The sequence below is a fragment of the Triticum aestivum genome, chromosome 1A, assembly GCF_018294505.1.
Source record: "Triticum aestivum cultivar Chinese Spring chromosome 1A, IWGSC CS RefSeq v2.1, whole genome shotgun sequence".
Taxonomy (NCBI): Eukaryota; Viridiplantae; Streptophyta; class Magnoliopsida; order Poales; family Poaceae; genus Triticum; species Triticum aestivum.
Window position 1 is genome coordinate 335,093,265 of NC_057794.1, and position 19,600 is coordinate 335,112,864.

The 19,600-nt window shown below is 44.1% G+C and overlaps 1 long non-coding RNA gene across 4 annotated transcripts; it reads right to left on the reverse strand.

Annotated features, from left to right (window-relative positions):
* Nucleotides 1-341: 341 nt before the first annotated feature.
* On the reverse strand, nucleotides 342-19,254 carry LOC123049044 (uncharacterized). Of its 4 annotated transcripts, none has more exons than XR_006423432.1 (6): nucleotides 18,700-19,254; nucleotides 18,092-18,466; nucleotides 2,310-2,428; nucleotides 1,987-2,110; nucleotides 1,596-1,759; nucleotides 342-1,314 (listed from the first exon to the last, which is right to left on the reverse strand). It is a non-coding gene; the product is annotated as an uncharacterized lncRNA (long non-coding RNA). The 4 variants fall into 4 exon arrangements; XR_006423434.1 differs by having other exon boundaries at nucleotides 1,592-1,759; XR_006423431.1 differs by having other exon boundaries at nucleotides 342-1,759; nucleotides 18,838-19,254.
* Nucleotides 19,255-19,600: the final 346 nt, after the last annotated feature.

Below are 19,600 nucleotides of genomic sequence, written 5' to 3' on the forward strand. Positions count from 1 at the left end.
GTAGATGTCTCCTTGGTGGATGTTTGCATAGCTGCGAAACTTTGACCAGCTCGTGGTGATGGCGGCTTTATTGTCCATTCCTAACATGATGCAACAATCGTCATGAACCTTGTTGTTGGCAAGCTTGATCTTCAACGTACCATCATGCTACAGGAGAAATGAAGGAATTGAGAGCCACTCAGCCACATGCTGCCCCTGAAATTAAGCAAGTTGGTGTAACTAAGAACAAGTCTCTAATTCGTCATGAACCTTGTTGTTGGCAAGCTTGATCTTCAACGTACCATCATGCTACAGGAGAAAGGAAGGAATTGAGAGCCACTCAGCCACATGTTGCCCTGAAATTAAGCAAGTTGGTGTAACTCAGAACAAGTCTCTAACAATTAGCACTCGACTTATGTATAAATGATTTGGTACAGAACTTACACATCAAGTAAAAAAATTCTATCAGTTTTTTTTACTTAAGCCATATAATGCTCTACAGTTAGCTCAAGTAACATGAAGTTTGAACAAAAACATACCGAGTTAAGCAACCAAAATAATCTATCTGTCAACACAAGTAAAATATGCAAATCAAGCAAAAGAAAAGGACTCTGTTAGCCTCTGTTTTGATAGATTAACATCGAACTCTAGTATATGTTACTGCATCACATGTTAGAAAGCTACATAATAATCCACCATTTGTTCTGAATCACAAGCAAGATTTATGATATAACGACAAGAATTGGGACAAAGTTTATAAATATAGCTCCAGAGAGAAGCAAGAGTATCTAAAAGCTTTACCTTACCTTTATAAAAGCTTTGTATGGGATGAAAAGAGCTTTTGGAGAACACCACTACCCACAACCCAAGAAGAAAACCCCGATACTTACCTCATTCATCATCATCATATATTTTTTTATAGGCATGAACAAGAAAATCGTATGTACCCTGTCCTATACACAAGATTGGTACAAAGGTAGCCACATAATGTGCATGACTGAATAGCAAATGTTGTTGTATTTGTTAACATACAGTATGCGTAGTTTAGTGAAAATGCTTAAGCAAACAGGTATAAATCTCCTCGTGTTGTAAGACATCAAGTTGTAGGTGAATACTCATAAGAAATATAAACAACTACTTGGAAGCAATGAATACAATTCAGAATACTCTCTGCAAGGCCCTCGAGAATAAGTATAACCCCCATTATTCTGTAAAAATATAATCAAAAGCATAGATGAACAAAAACATTAAAATGAAGCTTGAATCAATCTGGCAGCAGTTGCAATGTCCCACAACAACACCACCTTACACCACTCGATCTGCTCTGCATTGCAACTACAAACACCCACTTCAGTTATCAGAAACTCGAGTGACAAATACTTGAAAACAGACAATAATACAGAACTGACACTTGCGTAGACTCGTACATTATACATACTTGCCAACATATAAAATTGTGTATTACCCGCATCCATTAATTTTAATCTTTTTCTAATCCATCAAATTTTGTAAATTATGTTGGACAAATGAGAACATCTTTGCTACTCCAAGGTCTTATGTAAGAATTATTTGTTAGTGAAAATCATTAAAACAAAAAGGAGTTGGAGGGTACCTACACCATACAGATGAATAACTCGAGCCATTTTAGCATGCTGAGTAAACGTGAAGTTATGGTCATCAAGATCGGCTTCGAAGCATTCTGGCCTAGTGAACTTCTTGAATGCTTCTATTTCAGACTTACCTAAGATTTTGTTTAGCATCCGCAAGCTCATGGTCCAAACTGCACAACACATAAACCTGGCTCATGCATAGATTAAAAGAAAGCACATACTTGTAAAAAACACCTTTGTGTGATCAAAACATCCAAGTTTCTTTCTCTAGGTGCAAGATATTTGTGATTGCGTAACTCAAGAAGGTTTAAATCCTGAAATAGAGCAATTCAAGTTTGAACTTTCTATAACGCGGGACATTGAATCAAGCTCATAACTAAAGAATATAACTCATTACCTCCCATTTGATCTTATTGCATGCCAATTGAAGTTGGATTTCATCCCTGCCATATGGATCCCATCTCTTTATAGGTGAAGCAGAGAATTCCCCCAAATTATTTACTTCATAATGATCTATACAACTAAAGAATGCAATCAGTTAGAAAGAAAAACTCATCCAAAGATCACCATTAATAGGAACAATTATATAAGATTTACCTAAACCAAATATGTATTTCTACATTAGGATTTCATCCACCAATCATGCAAGTATCACATTACATTTTCCACACAGCAAATCAAGCATAAACAAAACAACGGGGCATGGAAATCAGAGCAAACCTCAACAGCGGCGAGGCTGGTGCTAGAGCAGCAAGGCAAGGAAGCTAGGGAGGTACATAAACCTATGAATGTACCAAAACCAACATCAGCCCTTTGTATCATTGAAACATCATTTTCTCCTGCAAATAGAAAACAAGATCACCATAAATCAAATTGTGAATATAAACATTGGAAGATGACAAATAATGAAGAAAACAGTTAGTCATGTCTCCAAAATGAAAGGTGACAGTAAAACTGACAAGTTTCATGTACAGCAAAAACTTAAATTGGCATCATTCTGCAATATCATTTACTTGATCTCCAATTGTGACTGATGGAATAACAAAGCATCATGGTAGGAAAAAGTTTTTTTCATGGAAGTCGGATGGCGTAGTGAGGCATTCAACTCTTGTTGTTTGTAAGTGCACAACAGAGCATAAACATTACAGAGAGTAAAATATTTCCCTACAACCTGGTTGAACTTTAATTGAACAGCTTGTACGCTTAGAGACAAAGAACCTTCACCAACTTGTGTTCAGGTTGGACAGCTCTAATCACATCAATGCCTACAACATTTCCAGTAACAGACTCATACAACTTCTTAATACTCGCACACCTCCCTGCATACATGATTTGCCCCTTCTGTAAGTGCATCTAGTGCCACCCCTAGTTGTTTTTGGAGTATTGACGACAAACCTAGTTGAGGGACTAATGTGTTTGTGAGAATTGCAGGATAACACAGGTAGAAGTCCCTCATTGATTCGGTTTTACTACCAGAGATGACCCCTAAAACTTTATGAAGACATTGAAGTCAAAGGTGGTATATGAAGATATTCACATTGAAGACTATGACAAGAGAAGACACGATATGAAGCCTATGGAGCTCGAAGACTTAGATCTTTCGTAGTTCTTTTTCTTTTGTGTTGAGTCATAGGAACCACCGTACTGTTAAGTGGGGTCCAAGAGAACCAGTCAGAATGACTGAAGTGATGCCTAAACCAAAAACCTATGTCTTTGAGTGAAGACTATGAGAGCGAATCTTGTCCAGAGTCGGACAAGTCAGCTTTGCTTGTAGCCCAAGTAAAGTTGCCGTGTGAGTTTGAAATCTGACCATTGGGACACGTGTCAGTTCCTTAGTGACCCAGGGTCATTTCGGACAAATCAGGTCGGGTTGCCAAGTGGCTATAAATAGCCCACTCCCTACAACCATAAACGGTTGGCTGCTCAGATTGAAAGTACGGCTTTTGTCATTTGAGAGCAACCCACCTCGAAGCCTTTGAGAGAGAATTCCTTGCGAGGATAAAGCCCTAACCACCAGAGCCAGAGAGAATTGGGCATCATTTAAGTCTTCTTGTCTGTGTGATCTGAAGACTTATTACACTTGAGGACTGTGCATCCTCCAGCCGGTTAGGCGTCGCGTTTTGAGCATCCAAGAGACATTGTGGATTGCCGGTGAACGAAGTCTGTGAAGGTTTGAGAGTCTACCTTGAAGACTTACCAGAGTGATTGGGCGAGGTCTATGTGACCTTAGCTCAAGGAGAATACGGTGAGGATTGGGTGTCCTGAGCTGCGTGTTCAGGACTGGGTGTCCGGGACTGTGTGTCCTAAGGTTTAAATACCTAGCCGCTCCAACCAGACGTACAGTTGTCACAGCAACTGGAACTGGTCCAACAAATCATTGTCTTCAACGAGTCACTGGTTTCATCTTCACTTCACTTTACTTACTGTTACTCCTTGTGAAGTCATTGTATGTTTGTTCTATCATTTGTCTTCACTGAGCGACTGCGTGTTCTGTTTGGCTTCACAATATCTTCCTACCTGATCCTTACTACCTAGCTGCTATTGGTCTTTGTGCTTTCACTTTATTGAATACTTGACTATGGTTTGCCTAGTGTAGCCTACCTTCCGCTGCATGGTAATAGGTTTAATTTTATCTTTTGTCTTCAAAACTTCCATGTTCTGAAGACTTTCATAAAAATCGCCTATTCACCTCCCTCTAGTTGATATAACACACTTTCAATTGGTATCAGAGCAAGGTGCTCCCTTGTTCTGTGTGATTCGGTTTAACCACCTGGAGTTTTAGCTATGTCCACTACAGGGATAATTAAAGTCTCCGCTACGTGCCCCGTCTTCGATGGAACTGAATATCCGTACTGGAAGAATAAGATGCGTATGCATCTTGAAGCCATTGACGTCGACCTATGGTATGTCGTCGAGAACGGCGTTTCCAAGGCTGGAGAAGGTGTCACTGCTGCTGATGTCAAGAAATTCGTTCAACTGGACTCTACTGCCAAGAATATCATCTGTGGTCATCTGACCAAAGGACAGTATGGTCGTGTGAGTGCTTTGAAGACATCCAAGCTGGTCTGGGACTGGCTCTCCAAGGTCAATGAAGGCATGTCAACCCAGAGAGATCAGAGAATCAGTGTCCTTCGCAACCTCTTCAACCGCTTCAAGCGAAATGATAATGAAAATGTCCAGCACACATTTGACCGACTCACTGACATCACAAATGAGCTTCAAGCCCTCGGCGCCACTGAGATTACCAAACACGAAGTCGTCAAGATGCTGCTGAGATCACTTGATAGTTCATTTGACATCCTGGCCCTGATGATTCAAGAACGTCCTGATTTCAAGACACTCGATCCGTCTGACATACTTGAGAGGCTCAACACACATGAGTTTCAGCTTTCGGAGAAAAGAGAGATCTACGGTCCAAACTATGGGCGAACTCGTGCCTTGAAGGCAAAAGCTGTCTCCTCATCTGAAGAAGAATCTGACAGCAGTTCTGATGACCCTAAAGACATTGGAAGGGAACTTGCTATGCTTGTCAAGAAGTTCCAAAAATTCACCAAGAAGAAAGGCTTCAGAAAGTCTTCCCGGTCAAGTTCAAGGAATGATGAAGCTCCTGCTCATGACTACAAGAAGAAAACATGTCACAAGTGCAAGAAACTTGGCCACTTCATCTCTGAGTGTCCACAGTGGGACAATGAGAACAAAAAGAAGAAGAAGAGCAAGGAATATGACTCTGACGACAAGAAGAAAAAGAAATACTCAAAGTCTTCTTCCAAGTCTTCCTCAAAGTCTTCATCACACAAGAAGAGCTCATCTGGCAAGGCACGTGCGTTTGTTGGCAAGGAAATAGATTCAAAGGAGGAGTCTGCTTCTGAGGAGGCGGAGGTGGAGTCTGAGGAGGAATCCGACTCAGGTGTCGCAAGTCTGGCTACAGTATACGTTGCCAAGTCCATCTTCAACACTGAAGACAATGACTTCATCACCGACACCGATGCAAATGACAAGGACTACTCCGCTTCTACCTGCTGCTTCGTGGCATGCGGTGCCAAGGTAAACACACACACTACTCACTATCAAACATCTAGTGACGATGACTCTGATTGTGGTTCAAAACCTAGCTACAAAACACTTGCTAAAATTACAACTGAACAACAGAAAGCTATGGAACATATTCAAAAACTGTTAGACAGAAGCGATGATCTGTTAGGTGCTGAAATGACTCGATCTGAATCCTTAATTGAAGACATAAAAAATCTTCACGTTAAGTATCAGGAACTTGAAAGTCGTCATGAAACTCTCTCAACAACTCATGAAAAGCTTTCCTATGATTATCTTCAAAGGAAGCAAGATCTTAAGAAATTGAGAGCGGTTCATAAAGATCTTCAAACGGAAAACGAGTCACTTCGCACCAAACAGATCAGTCCCGCTCAGGAAGGATTTGAACCACCATGTCTTAAATGCATTGAGTGTGATAATGCTACTTCTGTTGCTGAATGTTCTACTGCTACTGCTGTTGCAATATCTTCAACTGTTGATGCGGTAACTAACCCCTCTGCTGAGGATACCACCGCTATTGCTGATGAGAATGCTAGGTTGAAGACATTGCTTGAAACAGGGATGTACAAAAGTCTTAAAGGGCATCAGACGCTATGTGATGTCCTGAAAAAGCAGATTCAGAACCGAAACCCTAGGAAAGAGGGTGTAGGGTTCGTAAGGAAAATGAATGCAGATGGCTCTTACTGGAAACCTGAGCAGTACCCCAAAACCATGTGGGTTGCTGCAAAGGAACCTTCAGCAGATCCATTCAATCTATCTGGCTTCACTTGTGCTAACCCCATTATCATTGATGAATCCTTTGATGCAAACTATATACTGTTTAAGAATCAGAATGGTGAAGTGTTTGCCAGGTACATTGGTACTAACTGCAGGAATGGACCACCTATGAAGAAGATCTGGGTTCCAAAAAAGTGTCTGGAGAGTCTTCCTGTGAATGTCATCATGACACCTCACGTGAAGAAGACAAACCTCAGACCAAAGGCTTCATACGGTCCAAAGGCTTCATACAGACAGAGGACTCACCTGAGTCGCACTAACGCAAATGGTTTGCAGGAAAATCATACTCAGGCATATGAATATGAGAGCAGTTCATCAAACCGCCATGTTCATAAGACCAAGAACTATTCTGCTTATTCTTATGAGTACTATTGTCCTCCTGCAAGACTGTTTGCTAAGTCTTCAAAGCCAAAATTCTCAGATGCTGCACTTAGACTTATTGCTTCTAAGCCACCCTTGAAGATGTGGGTGGCTAAGAAAGCTTAACTCCCTTTTGCAGGGAAAGGTCTCCAGCAGAAAACCAAAATTGTCTGACGCTATTGCTGGGGACCTTAAACATCTTGTAGGGCGCAAGATCAAATGCCCAAATGGTCTTACTATGTACTTCGTACCTGAATCGCTTGCTACTCTCCCTATTAGTCCTAACTTGGATCTAAGCTTTCATAACCCACTGGTTCGTCAAATGTTTTTGCTTCACAATGCTCTTGGTGAAGCCTATCCCCCTAACTGCACTGTAGGGTACGACACCAGCGTCTTCAGAATGGATTATTGACAGTGGGTGTACAAATCAAATGACTGGCAAAACAAGTCTTCTTATGGACTCAACCTTACGTCCATCCGACAAGAGCCACATCACATTTGCTGACACTGGCAAAAGTAAGGTATTGGGTCTAGGTAGAGTTGCAATCTCAAGGGATCAACACATGGATAAAGTCATGCTTGTTGAATCCCTTGGCTTCAACTTAATGTCTGTCTCAATGCTTTGCGATTTGAACATGATCGTAATGTTTGGAAAATATCGTTGCCTTGTACTAATGGAATCTGACAAGTCTCTAGTGTTTGAAGGGTATCGAAAAGATGATTTGTACGTGGTAGATTTATCAGCAGGGCCACAGCTTGCAGTATGTCTTCTAGCAAAGGCATCAGAATGCTGGCTCTGGCATCGGAGGCTTGGACATGCTGGCATGAGGAACCTCCACACCCTTGCGAAGAAGAAGCATGTCATAGGCATCGAGGGCGTCAAGTTCAAGAAAGACCACTTATGCGGTGCCTGTGAAGCAGGGAAGATGACGAGGGCCAAACATCCCTCGAAGACAATCATGACTACTACTCAACCCTTCGAACTGCTTCACATGGATCTTTTCGGTCCCACTCATTACTCAACTCTAACTACTACTACTTGCCTCTATGGCTTCGTTATTGTTGATGATTATTCTAGATATACTTGGGTGCTTATAATCCTTTACAAGACTGAAGTGCAGGATGTCTTCAGACGCTTCGCCAATCGAGCTATGAACAATTTTGGCGCCAAGATAAAGCACATCAGAAGTGACAATGGCACTGAATTCAAGAACACTGGCCTTGATACATATCTTGATACCTTGGGCATCACACATGGATTCTCAGCCCCGTACACACCACAGCAGAATGGCGTCGTCGAACGCAAGAACAGAACACTAATTGAGATGGCCAGAACGATGCTAGATGAGTACAAGACCCCAAGAAAATTCTGGCCCGAAGCCATTGATACTGCATGCCATACAATCAACCGTGTTTATCTTCACAAGCTACTGAACAAGACATCTTATGAGCTCCTTACTGGCAAAAAGCCAAATGTCAGTTACTTCAGAGTATTTGGCGCAAGGTGCTGGATCAAGGACTCACATCACACCTCAAAATTTGCACCAAAAGCACATGAGGGTTTTATGCTTGGATATGGAAAGGATTCACACTCCTACAGAGTCTTCAATCTCTTTCATTACAAAGTGGTTGAAACAGTGCATGTGCGGTTCGATGAGACCAACGGCTCACAAAGAGAGCAGCTGCCAAGTGTGCTAGATGAAGTTCCATCCAGTGAATCAATCAAGCTAATGGGAACTGGAGAAATTATACCTTCTGAAGCTCATCCTGAAGAAGAACTTATCATTTCAGCACCTGATCAACATGAAGACAATGCTCAGCCTGAAGACATTCCTTCCAACAACGACAATGAACAGCAAGAGCAAAGTCTTCGCCCTGTACATCCTCGCGTTGCCAATGAAGTGCAGATTGAAAGAATAATTGGTAGCATCAATGCACCTGGTCCACTCACTCGTTTAAGGGCAACTCAGCTAGCAAATTTCTGTGGGCACTTCGCATTTGTCTCGATATCAGAACCCAAGAAATTTGAAGAAGCCTTCATGGAACCTGAATGGATTCAAGCTATGCAAGAAGAGCTTCAACAGTTTGAGCTGAATAATGTATGGGAACTGGTTAAGCGTCCTGATCCACGGAAGCACAATATAATAGGCACCAAATGGATATACCACAACAAGCAAGATGAGCATGGTCAAGTTGTCAGAAACAAAGCTCATCTCGTTGCTCAAGGATATACTCAAGTGGAAGGCATTGACTTCGATGAAACATTTGCTCCTGTGGCTAGACTTGAAGGCATACGCATACTGCTGGCCTATGCAAATCATCATAACATACTTCTATATCAAATGGATGTGAAGAGTGCCTTTCTCAATGGCAAGATTGAAGAAGTGTATGTTGCACAACCGCCTGGCTTTGAAAATCCAAAACACCCTGACATGGTATACAAGCTCAACAAGGCACTGTATGGCCTCAAACAAGCCCCTAGGGCCTGGTATGACACACTCAAATACTTCCTGAAGAGCAAAGGCTTCATACCTGGTTCCCTAGATCCCACTCTTTTCACGAAGACATATGATGGTGAACTGTTTGTGTGCCAAATATATGTGGATGACATTATCTTCGGCTGCACCAATCAGAAGTTCAACGAAGAGTTTGGTTATATGATGCAAGAGCAATATCAGATGTCCATGATGGGGGAGTTGAAGTTCTTCCTTGGTCTTCAAATACGACAACAACGCAATGGCATCTTCATATCTCAAGAGAAGTATCTCAAAGATTGCCTGAAGAAGTTCGGTATGCAAGACTGCAAAGGCTTCACAACACCAATGCCAGCCAAACATCATCTGGGTCCTGACGAAAATGGTAAAGAGTTCGATCAAAAGGTATACCGCTCCATGATTGGTTCTTTACTTTATCTATGTGCATCTAGGCTAGATATTATGCTTAGTGTTTGCATGTGTGCTCGATTTCAAGCGGCACCAAAGGAGTCGCATCACTTAGCTGTGAAGCGAATTCTTCGATATTTGGCTCACACCCCAACTCTAGGATTATGGTATCCAAAGGGCTCAGAGTTTGATCTGGTTGGATTCTCGGATGCTGATTATGCTGGTGCCAAAGTTGATCGCAAGTTTACATCAGGCACATGTCACTTTCTGGGACGATCACTTGTATGTTGGTCTTCAAAGAAGCAGAACTGTGTATCTCTCTCCACCGCTGAATCTGAATACATTGTTGCTGGATCTTGCTGCGCTCAACTTCTGTGGATGAAGCAAACACTCAAGGACTATGGCATTCATCTGAAGCAAGTGCCACTTTACTGCGACAACGAAAGCGCCATCAAGATTGCTAACAACCCAGTTCAGCACTCGAAGACAAAGCACATTGAAATTCGTCATCACTTTCTTAGGGATCATGTTGTGAAGGAAGACATTGATATCATACACGTCAACACTGAAGAGCAATTGGCAGATATCTTCACCAAGCCCTTGGATGAGAAGAGGTTTTGCAAGTAACGTGTGAGCTAAATATCCTGGAATCCTCAAATGTCCTGTGATCAGGCACACATCCTAACCCTTACGCATATTGATGACTTAGATGTGCAACACACGAAGTTAAGTATATCTTCAATCAATGAAGACATACATTCTAAGTGTGAATACATTAATGTGGAATTTGACTTCGGAGCGCCACGATAATTGTGCGCCGTGTCTGGGTCTAATACTTCCTATACGGTGGGTAACGCCACCACCAAACGTTCTATTTTGAAGTGTTTCACTCATGGCATTACCTTGCAATGTCTTCACATTTGGTTTGGCTTCGAACTCAACATATTTTCATGATTATCTTCACTATGTTGATTATATATATATATATATATATATATATATATATATATATATATATATATATGCTAGTGTTCTATCCTCTATAGCATTCACTTATAGCTATGTCTTCGTGTTGAATCTTTTGAACTAAGTGAATGTGATCGGACCCCAACTTCTCTATGCTTTCTATCTCAAACTCTATCTCTCCAAGTCATATGCATTCTATTGAAACTGTCGAATGTCTTCTCTGCGTCCTTGTCAGCAGAAGATAAAGAGACAACCATTAAGTCCGTTTTCAATGCTCATTCCTCCACATGAAATCCGGAGAAGTAGGAACGACCACCCGACAATCCAGGCGTGCATGGGACGTGAAACAAATCCCAAAATTCCGCATACTGGCCACGTGTTCCTAAGATGCGAATCGCCAGGGGCACCTGTGTAATAGCACAGTGCCGCCCCTGTGTCTATAAATACACACTCACAACGGTCATTATCTCTTCTTCCACCCTCGCACGAACCCTAGCGCCACCGCTAGCTCTCGACGACGCCGGCGACGAAGCGATTCGCTGCCGCAGCCTCTCCGACACCGTCTTCACGCCGACCGCGGACATCGTCCTCTCCGCCGTCACCGTAGGTGTCCTCCGTCGCCAAGTTAGGGCACGAAAGAGTGAACTGCTCGGCCTCATCTCCCACTCCGTCTAGCAGTTCTCAGTGTGGTAAATAAAACTCCCTTTTTACAGCACCATTGATCCTATTGATCTGTCACTTTCTACCACAAGCAGTTTCTGTTCACACAAGCTAGATCTCTCTCATACTGCATCTCATAACATGCCTAGTATATTCACTTGTGCTTCACAAAGTAGTTAGATTCCTCACTTGTACTGATCTGTGGATTCGTACAAATCTGGAACCAACTTCTTATCTATGAGTGAATGTCTTCGCACGATGAGGTCAATGTCTTCTAAACTGATTTATCTTCAAAATCTTCTGAGAATGCATATGACCTCTTCCCCTTCCCTCGCACCTTAATGCTGTCACAGGTACATGTCCGTGGGAGAATCCTTTGGTTCTCATAGTCTGCATTCATTTGCAGAATTCCTACAGCATCACATAAATTCTCCCGAAGCCAGTTCCTGTTGGTCCAGCAAACGAAAACCTTTGAAGCCTTTGAACGTCTTGAAGCCTTTCAAGTTAAAGTTTATGGCTTCAGAAAAGGCAACAAGGAAGGGTGGCAGAAAGCATCGTGGTGAGACCTCCAGAGATCCGCCAGATGAACTCTCAGAAATGTACAAGACAGATCCTGAAGAGGATTACAGTCAGCGCAAGACCCGAATCCAATAGATTCGAAGATATTGGGCAGAACAATGGTTCAAATACAGATTTGTGACCCAGAAGTATGCTGAGAAAAATGCCATCAAGAGACCGTGGGGAGACATCCTATTCAAAAATCTTCTACCCAGGTCCAGAGATGAAGCCATTGCTCAAGGCTTCTATCTATGCATGGTCCGTGGACCACAGCCTGCTGATGCACACTCGTCGTCACTGCTATGGTGTCGTGACGACAATCTGTTCAAGCGCAACTTCCAGTTTGCTCAAAATTCTGCGAAGCAGAACAAGAAGACTTTTGGGTTAGACTTCAACACTGGTCCCTCATCTCCAAGGGCAGATGGCACACGACATACAGAACCCAATGTCATCGGTCCTTTCGCCAACCTTGAAGGCCTCATCACCTACATCTTGGTTCAAGGGACTGCAGTGAATAAGCCTGCGGCTGACACTGAGTCTGATGACGCGCCTGCAGTGCCGAAGCCAAAGCAGTTGAAGAAGCCAAAAGCTTCAAAGCCAGCCCCTTCACCAAAAATCTCAAGGGCGAAGCCATTGGCAACTGCACCTCCTGAAGACAGTGTGCAGTCTGAAGATTTATCACGCGTCTCCAAGCCCCAGAAGGCCAAGATGCCTCTGTCTCACACTGGCAAAGAGCTAACAGCTGCTGCCATCCTGCGCAATGACGACATTGATCTGTCAAGTGATGAAGATCTTGGAGATGACGCTCTTGAGCAACTCATCAAGAGCAAAGAAGAAGTAGAAATCTTCAATGATCTGCCTCTCTTTGATGTCACCATCATCCACAACTTCATTGACGAGTGGTTTGACACGCCAAACATCAGCTTTGAAGATCTGCAGCTACCTATTGGCCTAAGTGTCGCCTTCCAAGGCGCCATTACTTTAGAACTTGCTATTGCCCAGCGCATTGTTGAACTGAAGCAGAAGATTGACTATGTAAAGGCTCAGTTCAAGAAGCATATGGCCAAGCTCAGCGTGCAAGAAGTGAAGAACTTCCAGACAATGATGCATGAGCTCAAGGAAGCCTTTGTGAAGAAGCGTGCAGAAGCTCAGGGTTCGCGTGAGCGCATGAAGACTCTGGCTGACAGATGTGTGCAAGCCTATAATGAGGCTGAGAAGCGCAAAGCACTTGGGTGTCCTGGCATCGACCCCAGGATGGCCGCAAAGAAGAAGAAGAAGCCTGCTACGCCTGAATCTGATGCAGCAAGGCAAGAAGCAGTTCCGATTGTCTTCCCAACAAGAATGACTGGCTCGAAGCCAAAGAGCCGGTCAACAGCTTCAGAGCTCAAGAAGACATGAACTGCTGAGGCTGAAGCCAGGAAGAGGAAACACTCTGAAGCCTCTCCTACTGCCCCCACCAAGAAAAAGAGAAAGACCAAGAAAGCTCGGGCTGCTCCCACAGAGCCCTTGATAGTTGAACCCATTTCTATGGTTCATCCTGACGCAGAACGTCAACTGACAGTTCATGAGCCTGCTTCCACAGAGGCTTCTGAAGCTGACGACATTCCAGCAGCTGATCCCATCGCTGCTGAAGACATTGGTCATCATGACAATGTAGAAGATGATGCAGTCCTTCCTCAGTTTGAAAACAGCAAACTCATCAGCATTGGTCGTCCACTGACGCCACTTGCACAGGATGCTTCATGGGTGGATCGCCCACAAGAGGAAGAAGACTATGAGGCCCAGCCCACTCCAACTCCACAGGCGTCGTCTGTGTTCCGCAGGCTTCGCAAAGGTCCAAGGCCTCAAGTCTCTGCTGAAGACATTCCGGCTGCATCAGCCGCAGAAGAAGTACCACAAGATCCCACTCCCTTGTTCCACCAAGAAGCAGTTCTCCAGGAGAACGTGCATGTGACCGACCCTCCAGCTAGTCAAGTGGAGGATGAAAATCTTGAGGCTGCCACAAACACCAATGAAGCTAATGTGGAGCCCTCCCCAGCAAAAGCTTCAGAAGACAGCGAAGCCACTGATCCCGCTACTTCTGTTCCTGAGTCTGCTGCCGGTCCCCAATTCAACTATCATGTTGAGCACAGGCCTCAGGTCCAGAAGCCAATCCCAAGATTGCCAAGGTTTCCAGGTCCTGCATCAGCACCTGGCTCCTTCAACATCAATGGCTTCAGGGCAGACAACACGTTCTTCGATAGCTCCAGGAACCCCTACTCAAGGGAAAGGATATCATCTGATTGGTTCTGGAGCTATCCTCAGCGAAGCTATTACTCTTGCATTCTTTACAACCAAGGTCGCATCTTCCCACACAAGCGTCTTGATGTTGAAGCTATAGCTGGTCTGCCCTGTCTAGAAGAAGCGTTGGATTGCTTCAAGCAAGTGGGTCTGCTGCAGTTTGTTACTGATGAAGAGCATTGAAATGAAGAGCTACTGCTACAATTCTATGTCACACTCCACATCAAAGGATATAGCAGAGATCCGAAGACTTGGGTCCTGGAGTGGATGACTGGCAACGTTCATCATGAAGCCAATGCATTTGACATCATTGAGCTCACTGGCTTGCCCACTCTTGGCGATCTCTTCGAGCAAGGCTGTCAGCTGCATGCTGAAGCTATTGAGAGCATCTTTCAGCGGCCAGAACCTAATATGAGTCAAATGCTCAGCATGATGAAGCCATTGCCCCAAGATGTTGCTTATCCCACAGAGTTCTTTGTTGAAGACCTTGAGTACCTGCCCAGAACCATCTATCACATCATCAGGCGAACTCTCTGGCCTATCAAAGGGCACTCTGCAAATGCCAAGCTTCAGGGTGCAATGAAGACTTTGGTCTTCTATATACTTCATGGCAAATGCTTCAATGCACAAGACTTCTTCATACGCCAACTTGCTGCATCAGGCATTGATCTGTTTGGTTTGAAGTTCTACGCCCCTTGGGTCATGCGGCTGATCAAGCTACACTCCGCCATCTCTTATCAGCCCTCAGCTCGCAACCATCGGATCTTCTTGCCTGACGTGGACATGTCTACTGAAGCCAGATATTCTGAGCCTGCCAAGCAACCTCTAAGTCTTCAGAATGCAGAACATCAGAGTTTTACACAGAACGTTGAAGGCGTTGAAGCAGTTTCTCGGGTGTATCCTTTGGCTGGCACTACACGTGCACCACACCCTGCTTCCACTGAAGCCACTGATAGTGCCACTGCTCCAAGACCCAAGAAGCGCACTCGTGTTCTCAACGACCGAGAGCTTCTTGTGGCTCTACATCAGAAACAAGATAGGCATCATGACTGGCTGAAGCGTTAGATGAAAAGCCTCTTGGTGGATGTTAATCGCACTCAAAATCTTGCCACCAAGAATGCTTTCGTTGCCCATGAAACCTGTCTCCGCACATGGAAAGGGCTAACGATGATGCTTTCTGAAGCTGATCTTCAAGAGGATGGCTTCACTGAGAGATTCAAGTTTGACTCCACACCTCCTCGAAGGGCTGTGCTGCTAGGAACTCCATCCCTTGAAGACTCTGAGTTCTCTTCCTCTGCTGCCACAGTCACTGCCAGAATTATTCAGGAAGAAGACGATGCTACTTCACCGCCACCTCCTTCAGCACCTCCAAGCTCTTCTGCACCGCCAAACAACACCAACAACCCTGCTACTTCACCTACTCCTCATGGGAATGAGTAGAAGCTCTATGTCTTCAAACCTTTTTGGTCATTACTGACAAAAGGGGGAGAAGCATATGAGATTGATAGTCTTCAAGCGGGTTCATATGGGCGGGTGCCTTATATTTTGCTTCGTGCTTACAACTCTCGTTTTTTTGCTACATTTGGTTCTTATGAGTTGTAACACTTAAACTAGATGGTCGTCTGCTACTTATTTCCCACCTTGTTTTGCAAAGATAAATTCCGCATGTGCGACGATAAATTCTACACTTAGCTCATTCTGCAGATGTCCATTTTCCATTATGCATGGCATTATCTTCATACTTTCACATGCACAGTGGATTGTCATCATAAGTTGAAGTGGATCTCCACAAGTACCACCTGCCATGTGCATTTGCATTCCAAAAGGCAAATTAACTTATATGCACATCTTCAGGGGGAGCCCTTGCAACTTATGAAGACAATTCCTTATTTTTTACAATTTCACAGATTATATTCTCCGTTGAAAACTTCAACTAGTTTGTCATCAATCACCAAAAAGGGGGAGATTGTAAGTGCATCTAGTGCCACACCTAGTTGGTTTTGGAGTATTGACGACAAACCTAGTTGAGGGACTAATGTGTTTGTGAGAATTGCAGGATAACACAGGTAGAAGTACCTCGTTGATTCGGTTTTACTACCAGAGATGACCCCTAAAACTTTATGAAGACATTGAAGTCAAAGGTGGTATATGAAGATATTCACATTGAAGACTATGACAAGAGAAGACATGATATGAAGCCTATGGAGCTCGAAGACTTTGATCTTTCGTAGTTCTTTTTCTTTTGTGTTGAGTCATAGGAACCACCGTACTATTAAGTGGGGTCCAAGAGAACCAGTCAGAATGACTGAAGTGATGCCTAAACCAAAAACCTATGTCTTTGAGTGAAGACTATGAGAGCGAATCTTGTCCAGAGTCGGACAAGTCAGTTTTGCTTGTAGCCCAAGTAAAGTTGCCGTGTGAGTTTGAAATCTGACCGTTGGGACACGTGTCAGTTCCTTAGTGACCCAGGGTTATTTCGGACAAATCAGGTCGGGTTGCCAAGTGGCTATAAATAGCCCACTCCCTACAACCATAAAAGGTTGGCTGCTCAGATTGAAAGTACGGCTTTTGTCGTTTGAGAGCAACCCACCTCGAAGCCATTGAGAGAGAATTCCCTGCGAGGATAAAGCCCTAACCACCAGAGCCAGAGAGAATTGGGCATCACTTAAGTCTTCTTATCTGTGTGATCTGAAGACTTATTACACTTGAGGACTGTGCATCCTCCAGCCGGTTAGGCGTCGCGTTCTAAGCATCCAAGAGACATTGTGGATTGCCGGTGAACGAAGTCTGTGAAGGTTTGGGAGTCTACCTTGAAGACTTACCAGAGTGATTGGGCGAGGTCTATGTGACCTTAGCTCAAGGAGAATACGGTGAGGACTGGGTGTCCTGAGCTGCGTGTTCAGGACTGGGTGTCCGGGACTGTGTGTCCTAAGGTTTAAATACCTAGCCGCTCCAACTAGACGTACAGTTGTCACAGCAACTGGAACTGGTCCAACAAATCATTGTCTTCAACGAGTCACTGGTTTCATCTTCACTTCACTTTACTTACTGTTACTCCTTGTGAAGTCATTGTATGTTTGTTCTATCATTTGTCTTCACTGAGCGACTGCGTGTTCTGTTTGGCTTCACAATATCTTCCTACCTGATCCTTACTACCTAGCTGCTATTGGTCTTTGTGCTTTCACTTTATTGAATACTTGATTATGGTTTGCCTAGTGTAGCCTACCTTCCACTGCATGGTAATAGGTTTAATTTTATCTTTTGTCTTCAAAACTTCCATGTTCTGAAGACTTTCATAAAAATCGCCTATTCACCCCCCTCTAGTCGATATAACGCACTTTCACCTTCATCAACTCTGGAGTCTTATGCAAAGTCTCAATTAAGTTATCATTCTCATTAGTTATGACACTACACTATCCCAGTCATTTTACAACATCGATCGAAAGGTCATCATTTCTTAATTATCGTCAACATTATCAGCCATGTAATCATAGTTTGACAGTTAGTTTTTATAACTTACTCTATTCCATCCTTCAATGGTGTTTTTCCTCAGCGTGAGGGTGCCTGATGGTTGAGCTTAAAAGATTAATAAGACATGCTCATGAAATCTCCTGTGCTCCCTGTGAGTGTTACGATTGTTCTGACATTTCATAAGTTGGAATGGTTACAAACAGTTTAATTTTGTGTGATTGGTTTTTTCATATACAACTGCATGCTTGGTACTCTAAATCGTGGAAGAAATTCAAACTGCAGTTCATCCGCACTGCGGCATCTAACTTGGATAGGATTTTAGTAAAGAAAAACCTGGATATATTTTCATGGTTATTTTCAAGGGAGACTCAGACTACATAGCACGCATCATTAGTGCCCTCTAGCATGTGACAAAAGAAAAGAATGATCATGACATGAACCACCTTGAGAGGAGCATGAAGGTACGGTGAGGAGGAGGAAGAGTAGTTGATTCCGTACCTTGGATACCAGGCGGTCGAGGAGGAATCGGGCGCGAAAGAAGCCGAGGGAGAAGGGAAGTGCATGGGGAGGACGAACGCGGCATCCAAGCCGCTGAGCGCCATCCCCGACCTCGACGGCACCACCACCACACAATAAAAACAGAAGATATCAAGTCCAAGGAAGCACATGAAGTCAAGTACAAGCGTGGAATCACTCTCTATCGTTCTTGATTAAAACGAAAATCAGTAGAAAGAAAAGTAGCACTGGAGACGACCTTCAAGTTATATGTCCCATGAGCAGCTTCCAGCATTGGCAACCCAATTTGACAAGAACATTGATAATATTTTCATCGCCAGGATTTACACCCCAATAATAACAAATGTCAAAGATATCCTGCAAAGTAAATTCCTGTTATCGGTATTGAATTGCCAAGGACAGGATAAAATAATATAAATTTCAACCAAAAGAATGCATGACCCATCAGATATTAAGCAGCAAATCAGCTCAAGGAGAAAGGGCATGAATCCTGATCTCAAGATTAAGTTCTGGTGGAGATGATGAGAGACGAAATAAAAGGGAACTCATATATAGAAGTGCATATCAGAGTGAGAGAGAGGGATGCGAACCTGTAGGTGGATTCGGCGCCGTCGGAATCAGCAAAACCAGAGAGGAGGACAACCTCGTGTGGGGCAATAGCAGATCAACCCGAATTAGCAAGGATGCAAGAAAATACATCAAACAACAACACAAGGAATAGTTCATACCACAGAAGAGTTGGACTTCTTGCTACTACTGGTGGTGGCCACGGTAGGATTGGAGCGAGAGGAGGAAGAATAGGCGACGCTAGACGGAAGTGCCTTGTTGGCGTTGCTGCGGGGCCAAGCCGTCCTCCTCGCTGGCCACTTACCGAGATCCAGCCGTCGCCATCTCTTCTCTCCCTCCGCGCTCGGGGAAGGAGAGGACGAGGCGCCCTGCCCTTGCTCAGGACGGCCGGTGAGGCAAGAGGAGCTAATGCTCCATGCTGAAGCCGAAGGTGGTAGGGAGAAGGGGAAAGGAGGTGCATCGGTGACGGCGGCGACGCTACAGGTCCGAGCGATACGGGAGAAGGAGGACGCGGGTTGGGTTGGGGGGAGGGAGCCAACGGGGAGGATACGAAGTATGTGATGGCAGCGCGAGGGAAGGAGGAAGGATAGCAGCGCCAGGATTCTTGCCTTCGTAGAGAAGGAATGTCCCTTTTCTCTCTATCCATGCGTTTTACTAGGGATGTTTTACCCTGTGAAGGTGCTATCTTTTGAAGAGATATCAGCGACGCACAGTAAAACGGGGCACCTGGCATAGCCCATCGATGGCCCCTTCTGCACACGTTAATGTTTTCCGATGTCATCCTCGCCATCATTTTTGTCTTCAGCGTCGTAGAGGTCTTCATTGCATTCTGGATTTGCCAGTCTAGCCTCACCTACAGGCGCCGTATATGGATCAGGAGTGTTCTTCTACTCGTCTCCATTTGGGTGTTCGGCGCCATACTCA